Genomic DNA, 9,000 nt, shown 5'->3' with positions numbered 1-9,000 from the left:
CTGGCTACAACTCAGAACACTCAAGCAACCTCCCAGAACACTCTAGGAACAGCATAGCAACACCCTTGCAATCTATGACCATAGAAACTGCTTAGCAACATCCTGGCAACAGCTCAGAACACCCAAGCAACCACCCAGAACACTCTAGGAATGGCAAAGAAATGCCCTAGCAACCAATGACCCAAGAAACTGCTTGGTAACATCCTGGCAACAACTCAGAACTCCTAAGCTACCTCCCAGAATAATCTAATCACATAGCAACACCCTAGCAACCAATCAGAACAGCCTAGAATGCAGGCATATTTTCTTTAGAAACTATACAAATCTATTTTTTATTTTTATTTTTTATCAAAGATTATTCATACCCATATAAAATTAACTATATAAAGGTCATGCTAATAAACATTAGGAAAAGACTGTTTGCCTGTGGCACTAACCTCAGAAGCCTTTTCAGACCAAAAGACTTTTGCTTGGATTCAAAATTCAATCATTCTAATTCATATTTTGAATTTGATTTAGATTTTATTTTTATGTTTTGTTTTCACTTTCATTTTAGGTAAAGTTTGAATAATTTTGTCTACATACTATTTACTCATTTTTATTTATTAGTTTTAGTTATATATTTTATTTCATGTAACATTTTTAATGTTTTTTTTTTAAGGCTTTTTTTTAGTTAACAATAATAACTCTGCACAGTACTGTAGTAAAATTCATAACTATCATGTGAAACACCGGAGGGCTTTAACCTCAGAAGTTTAAGAGCCACTTTAGAGAGTGTTTTCTAGAGCACTTGAACCTTTAACCCTCCATTTTATTCCCAGGATTCCCCTCACCCGATCGCCTGTGGGTTCAAAGCCACGTGAACCCTGGGCCTGGCGGGGTCAAAGGTCACGCTCCACAGGGCAGCAGAATCCAGAGACGTTTAACAGCTCAATCAGAGAGCGAGACTCAACAGAGATTACAAATTACTGTGACGGTATGAGATGGTAAATACAATATTACCATGATGCTGAATTATTACCATATTCATGCCTTTACGCTGTACTCCAACATAGTTCAGAATTACATACTTGGCATTTAAATGACGACAACCAAAACAGAATGATCTCAATGCAAGTTAGCATAATTTATGAGTCGCGAGTAATTACCCAGTCACCCCTGGGGCGCACGCATCATCTGAAGAAAGACTCGAGCCGTTTATGAAAGATTCACCTCAGGAAAACCAAACGAACACAGTTTTAAGATGTTCGACATGCTGAAGCTTTGATTTATGTTCTCAGAAAAAAATTCTCTCAGTGTTAAAGGTGAACATGTTCTCTGAACTCAACACAAACACATTTTACAGCAGAGACAAAGCGTCATTCCGAACATGCTCTACCTTTGAAAGCAACTTTAAATCCTGACATTTTGAACCCTAAATGTGAAGAATGTTGTTCCTCACTCACATGCCACAAAATCTCACAGACTTACTGTACATTGAAGGAACTGAATCTAGAGAACAGAAAAATATATAGAAAAGCAAAATGAGCACAAAAAAGCTTTAGTCAAAAATCAAAAATGAACTAGAGTCAGAGAGGAGCTGCTGTTATTTCTCCCACTATTCTGCCGTCTTTACTGATCAAACAAGTAAACAATTAAGCCCACAAAACACACTTTACTCAGCTCACAGAGTGTGTTCAAGACATTTCACACTCACTGCTCGCTTATCAACACAACTAACAGACTTATTCAGATGCAAACAGTCCCAGATGAACGTGTTATTGCTTTTTCAGACCTCACAAAACTCGGTTGAGTTCTCACTTGTTTCATTGCAGCATCAACTTTGATGATGTTTCTCCTAAAATTCAAAACAGTCACTAGTTTTCGTCCAGTGAAATGAATGTGCAGCAGCTCAGATCATTTGATGAGAAATATTTGAACTCGTATTGAAATCTCTGACTGCAGATTATTTAATCTGTACTCAGTGCCACTGCAGAATCATTTGAGACATTGATGAGATCTCACTGGTACTGTGCTCTGTTTCTCACACTGCCATTTTCCTTCCATCAGTGTTCACCGAGGGCATTCTGGAAAGGCTTTAATGGCCACATGACTTGATGGATGTGTGTTCTGACGGCCTCCGTCTCCTGGAAGAATTACTCCATACATCACTGTAATAGAGTCCGCCGAGACTTTGACTGCCGACAATTAAACGCTAAAAGCTCCACAAACGAACCGCTTCTAGGAAACACAGCCACTCTTTAGTTACTGCTGAGGGTCAATTAGCCGGTGCTAATGAAATAATCAGACACAACCGGGTATTAACCAGCACAAAAAACTTACTCATACTTAGTATAAAGGAAGTTGTGCTTAACTTTAGCTTATAAATAACATGCATAAGACATTTTCAACAAACTAAAGTTGAATGTAAAATGCAACAGTTGGCTTTATATTTCTGTTCAGAAGACCCTAGAAACCAGTCAAAACACTTTTGCAACCACATAGCAACACCTAGCAACCGCTCAAAACACCGTTGCAGCTACATACCAGCACCTTAGCAACCAGTCAAAACACCTTTGCAACAACCATAACACCCTAATAACCACATAGCAACACTGTAGTAACCGGTCAAAACATCTTTGCAGCCACATACCAGCACCTTAGCAACCAGTCAAAACACTTTTGCAGCCACAGAGCAACACTCTAGCATCCAGTCAAAACACCTTTGCAACGACCAGAACACCCTAATAACCACATAGCAACACCCTAGCAACTGGTCAAAACACCTTTGCAGCCACATACCAGCACCTTAGAAACCAGTCAAAACACCTTTTCAACCACCAGAACACCCTAATAACCACATAGCAACACCCTAGCAACTGGTCAAAACACCTTTGCAGCCACATACCAGCACCTTAGCAACCAGTCAAAACACCTTTTCAACCACCAGAACACCCTAATAACCACATAGTAACACCCTTGCAACCAGTCAAAACACCTTTGCAGCCACAGAGCAACACTCTAGCAACCAGTCACAACACCTTAGCAGCCACATAGCAAAACCCTAGCAACTAGTCAAAACCACTTTGCAACCACCAGAACACCCAAATAACCACATAGTAACACCCTAGCACACAGAACACTTTAGCAACCAGTCAAAATACCTTTGCAGCCACATAGCAACACCCTAGCAACCAGTTAAAACACTTTTGCAATCACCACAAAACAAAATTACCAAAAAAAAAAAAAAAATTAGGGTATATGGGTAGATATACTTCAATTTGCATAACATGCATAAGAATTTTTCAACAAACTAAAGTTAAAATGTTAAAATATAAATATCAATCACCTTGCTGGAAATAATAACCCAACTGTCTTCTGTACAGGTCTATATGAGTTCAGCATCACGTCCAGGTCAGCGAGAGCAGTGAACGTGTGTTGAATGAGCGCCCTGTTCCACTAAAATAAACATTTACACAAGACGACGCAAGGATTTATGAAGGTTTATTTATTATTTATTTTCTTTGAGGAAGGAAAGAAAAGAAACACGACACCTCTTCCAGACTGATTAACCTTAAAACTGTAGGTCAACAACTTCATGACCAATCAAATGTATATGTGACCGTGGGGAGAGAACTAATGTAAAAGCAATGCAGGAATGGAAGTGGATGCATACGGCGAGATTATTGCCTCGATTCATCATGTCGTCCAGCATACAGGAGTCTAGACTGCAAACTAGTACACTAGACGCTTATTTAAACTCTAGTGTGTATAATAAAGTGTGTTATTGAGTCACTTTCCTGTGTGTTCAGATACGGATTTTAAAAATCACAAATGAGACTTCTTTTCAGTTGTTTATCCTCGACAGCAATGAGACTGAATGGAGAAACAGAGTCTCAGATGTTTCTTCTGAGAAAAAGACCTCAGAAATCTTTTAGGAGAAATAAAGATATGTAACATAAGAAGTCCTGAACAATAAAGGAGCAACCTCACACACACACACACACACACACACACACACAATATGTAAATACAGCAGTAGATAAGCAGTCAAATATGTCCTCCTGTGTTCTGCTCTCTGGCCTTATATGGACTCGGGTGATGTGGACCTGTGGATATCTGATCTACAGCAGCAAATGGAAAACAGTTGCTAATCCTGAACTAACCAGGAGAAGGAAGAAGAAGGAGAGAGAAACAGAGGCCTGACCTCCACTCTACAGACTAGACAAACACTACCCCTTTAAGTTAGCCGTTTGTGCTCCAGACGTGAATGATTCAGTCAAAATAGCTTTAACCAGCACAACACACAGCACATAGCAACACCCTAGCAACCAGGCAACACATTTACAACCACCAGAACACCCTTTCAACCACACAGCAACATCCTAGAAACCAGTCAAAATACTGTTGCAACCACCAGAACACCCTAGCAACCAGTCAAAACATCTTTGCAACCACCTTAACATTCTAGCAACCACATAGCAACACCTAAGCAACCAATCAGAACATCTTTGCAACCACATAGCAAGACCCTACCAACCAGTCAGAACATCTTTGCAACCACCAGAACAACCTAGCAACCCGTCAAAACACTTTTGCAACCAGAACACCCTATTAACCACATAGCAACACCCTAGTAACCAATCAGAAAAGCTTTACAATTACCAAAACACCCTAATAACCACATACCAACACCCTAGCAACCTGTCAAAATACTTTTGCAACCACCAGAACATTCTAGCAACCACATTGCAACACCCTAGCAACCAGTCAGAACATTTTTGCAACCACTAGAACTTCCTAGCAAACAGTCAAAACACCTTTGCAATCACCTTAACATTCTAGCAACCACATAGCAACACCCTAGTAACCAAAACGGCAAAAAGCAAGTTAAAACGCCTTTGCAACAAAATGATGAGATTTCTTCTTCTTCTTCAAAAAAGAATGTTTAATTGCTGTTGTAATTGATGATGTATGATCTTATTCACAGAATCCAGTCAAGCTGCAATCCGGCTGAACAGAAGACCAAGAGAGGATCATGAAGAACTTTCAGAAAACTTTATGATCCTTTCCCACAAGATGAAAGGATGGCATCTGTCCATCCTGCAAACTGTCGACAGCACATCTCACTTCCAGGTCAAAGAGCACTGCAGACATCAGCAGAGACTGGAACCCTGGAGCAGAGAGAGAGAGAGAGAGAGAGAGAGAGACAGGTGGTCCTCTAACCCCAATAATGCTCAGAAGACACTAACATTAAATCAGGATAAGAAACACATGACAAGTGCATTTCCTGTCTTGATTGAAAAATGTGTAGTGTTCAATGTTACATGGTTAGGTGTAACACCCTAGCAGCCACTTAGAATACCCTAGCAACCACATAGCAACACCCTAACAACCTCCTAGCAACCACCCAGAATACCCCAACAACCACACAGCAACTGATCTATCTGTCTGAGAGACTGTATAGCCTTCAAACTTTGAGCTTATATAGGTACTTCAAACCGAAAGTTTGAAATTTGAAAGTTTCAAAGTTTCAAATTTGAAGTTTCAGATTTCAAACTTTGTGGCTTGGCTTTCTCAAGCCAACATAAATAAATCTAGCTGCAATTTGCTTTAGCACTGTAGCAGGTTAGTTCTCAGTGTAAATATTTAATGCTGTAAACATCCAGACTGTTTAACACCCTACCAAACATCGAGAATACCCTAGCAACACCCTAGAAACCACATAGCAACACCCTAACAGCATCCTAGTAACCACCCATAAATAAATGTTTTGATGCTGTAAACATCCAGATTGTTTAACACCCTAGCCAACACCCAGGACACCCTAGCAACACCCTATCAACCACTCAGAAGACCCTAGCAACAGCATAGCAACACCCTAACAACCTCCTAGTAACCAACCAGGAATGAATGTTTCGATTCTGTAAACATCCAGACTGTTTAACACCCTAGCAAACACCCAGAATACCATAGCAACACCCTAGCAACCACTCAGAATACCCTAACAACCACATAGCAACACCCTAGCAACTGACTAGTACCCAGAAATGAGTGTATTGATGCTGTAAACATCCAGACTATTTAACACCCTAGCAAACACCCACAATACCCTAGTAACGCCCTAGCAACTACTCAGAATACCATAGCAACCACATAGCAACACCCTAACAACCTCCTAGTAACCACTCAGAAATGAATGTTTTGATGCTGTAAACATCCAGACTGTTCAACACCCTAGCAAACACCCAGAATACCCTAGCAACCACTCAGAATACCATAGCAAACACATAGCAATACCCTAACAACCTTCTAGTAACCATCCAGAAATAAATGTTTTGATGCTGTAAACATACAGACTGTGTAACAGACACTCACACACACACAGATAAAATGCAAACCAGGAGCTTCACTTCTCATCTTTAACTTGATCAGCCACTGTACCGGTTCTTGATTTAATCTCGTCTATGACTTAATAAGCCTCCACTCAACAATCCACATAATTTATGTGCTTGTTTGGATGTATTTTGCACACCACAGCAGAACCGTTCATGCTGTAGTCCCGATCGCATCAAACTGACAGAAAATGAGCTACAGATGTGCTGAATCTTCACAATATCTGCACACATCTGAGGCGCAGAGACAGTGTCTGAGACGGAGCTGAAGAGCATCAGCTGGGACTGCTGGGAAAATAAAGGTCACATCAAATGAAGAAGCAGACAAAAGGTCTGTTTAAACCAAAAGCAAAGCAAAAAAACAGACTAAAACTAAAATAGTGCATCTCTATTATTAATTTTTAAAAGAAATGAATACTTTTATTCAGCAAGGACACATTAAACTGATCAAAAGTGACATTTATAATGGTCAAATAAATGCTGTTCTTTCCAACTTAAATATGAGCAGTTTTCAACTCTGAAAATAATCATAAATGTTTCTTGAGCAGCAGATCATCATATTAGAATGATTTCTGAAGGATCATGTGACACTGAAGACTGGAGTAATGATGCTGAAAATTCAGCTTTGATCACAGGAATAAATTACATTTTACTAAATTATTTCAGTTCATGTTTATTATTATTATTTAATACCATTTTATGATATTTTTGTTGTTATTTTTACTATTCTTTATTATTAATCTTTATTTCGAGTAACAGAAATGCTCATTTGTACGGTTTTAGTCTGTGTTAACTGAAACAGCCCTGCCCTCATCTGTGCATCATGAAGCGCAGCAGGTCCCGCTGTGTTCGGGGCCCACAGGCTTCAATCAGACGCGTCCCGGAGCGGCTCCGTGACAGCTGGCCCTCGAAGCCGAGAGTAGCCGGGCCTCCCTCAGGACTGGGGCTCTTAATCCCCATCAGATTAACCCGATGCCAGCGACGCTCGGCCTGCTCTCTATTTACACAACATACGGCCTCTTAAAACCAAAAAAACGCCCTTTTAAAAGCTGCCATTTAGTGCCTGAAGGCAAACTCTCAGATCTTTGGAAGAATCATCTTTTTATAACATGTTTACAGCAGCCCTTATGACCCCAAACTTTAACCCATAAAGCCTGCTATATCATATTTGATATGCAAATATCTGTCGCCTGTATCTTGATTTAAGAATGTTTCGATATTTGTACTGGAAAACAAGACAAAAATACTGAAGAAGAACATCATTTTTTGCTCTGTATGTAGGACCTGGTTTTATCTAATCATGGGTCTGCTGAGCTTTACTAGCCAGTTTCTAGTAAAACGTGCCGTTTTCTCTTAAAGGAAAGTGGGAAGCCGTTCCCTCGGTGTGGAATGCTGATTCCTGTATTTCTGCAGCATTCGAGCGTTTATTGGCTTTGGTAAGTGGATTCTGGTGTGTCCTGTAAGTAGAAGCAGGTGTTGGTGTTGGAAAGTCCTTCAGCGAACAGTGTTTTACTGTACTTACTGCCATTCTCTCCTCAGCACGTGTTTGCACAGTTTCACTCGTAGATCATGTGTTCTCCATTTCATCTCCATTCATATTGGACGCGTGTTTGAATGAAAAGCTTTCTTTGCTCCTGCCGTATGTCCAGAGTATGTACTCCAATCCGTCTGGTTATTTGTTCAGAAAGAGCCAATGATCTTATCGAATAAAGAGGAAATTCACAGGAGGAACATATATGTAAAGTACTGCTGAAGTATGCAGTTTAATGCATGATATTCATAATTTAAAGCTAAAATACACTTTTCCAGACAGACTTGAAAGTACCACTGGCTAGAAGCCTATACACTGCAAAAAAAATATTTTTATGGAAGAAATAAACAATAAAAAATGTTCAAAGAACCATAAGTATCATCTGACTTCAGGAGACTATGCAATTGCTTATCGATTTGCAAATGCTGATTTGACAACCCATATTTAAATCTGCATTTGAACTAAACTTCAATTTTGGGAAACCACAGTTTCAAAGAAGCTTCACCAACATTACTTAAGTACGAGGAACGTTATCCATACGTGCTAATGTTTCTCATCTCTAAGATGCAGTGTCTTAATATAGCCTGTAATGAAACGCATTAATAAATCAGAGAAACATAAACTCTCTGCCTCGTCCTCATCCTGACCGATGGCTTCTGTCCGTCTAAAACTGTCCTGCCGGGAACTAGAGATCAAGCCCATGCCTTGAGTTTGATGTTATGAAACTTATGACTGACGTTTATGAAATTATTGAAGCATTTATTTGGGTGGATATGGAAGCCAGTTTCCACCACATAAGAAAAAAAAAAAAAATGCTTTGGTAAATCATTATGACTATGCAAAGTAAAAATTATGACATACTAGGTCATAATTATGAGATGAAAAGTCAATTATGACAAAAAGTTGAAACTGACTTAAGTCAATTATGACTAAAAAAAGTTGAAATTATGACTTAAGTCAATGACATCAAAAGTTGAAATTATGACTTAAAAAGTTAATGATAGTCAATTATTACTTAAAAAGTCAATTATGGCAAAAAGTTGAAATTATGAATTCAAAAATTGAAATTATGACAAAAAGTCAATTATGACAAAA

The sequence above is a fragment of the Megalobrama amblycephala genome, linkage group LG15 (assembly GCF_018812025.1).
Source record: "Megalobrama amblycephala isolate DHTTF-2021 linkage group LG15, ASM1881202v1, whole genome shotgun sequence".
NCBI classification, from domain to species: Eukaryota; Metazoa; Chordata; class Actinopteri; order Cypriniformes; family Xenocyprididae; genus Megalobrama; species Megalobrama amblycephala.
Note: the sequence above shows the minus strand (reverse complement) of the source record.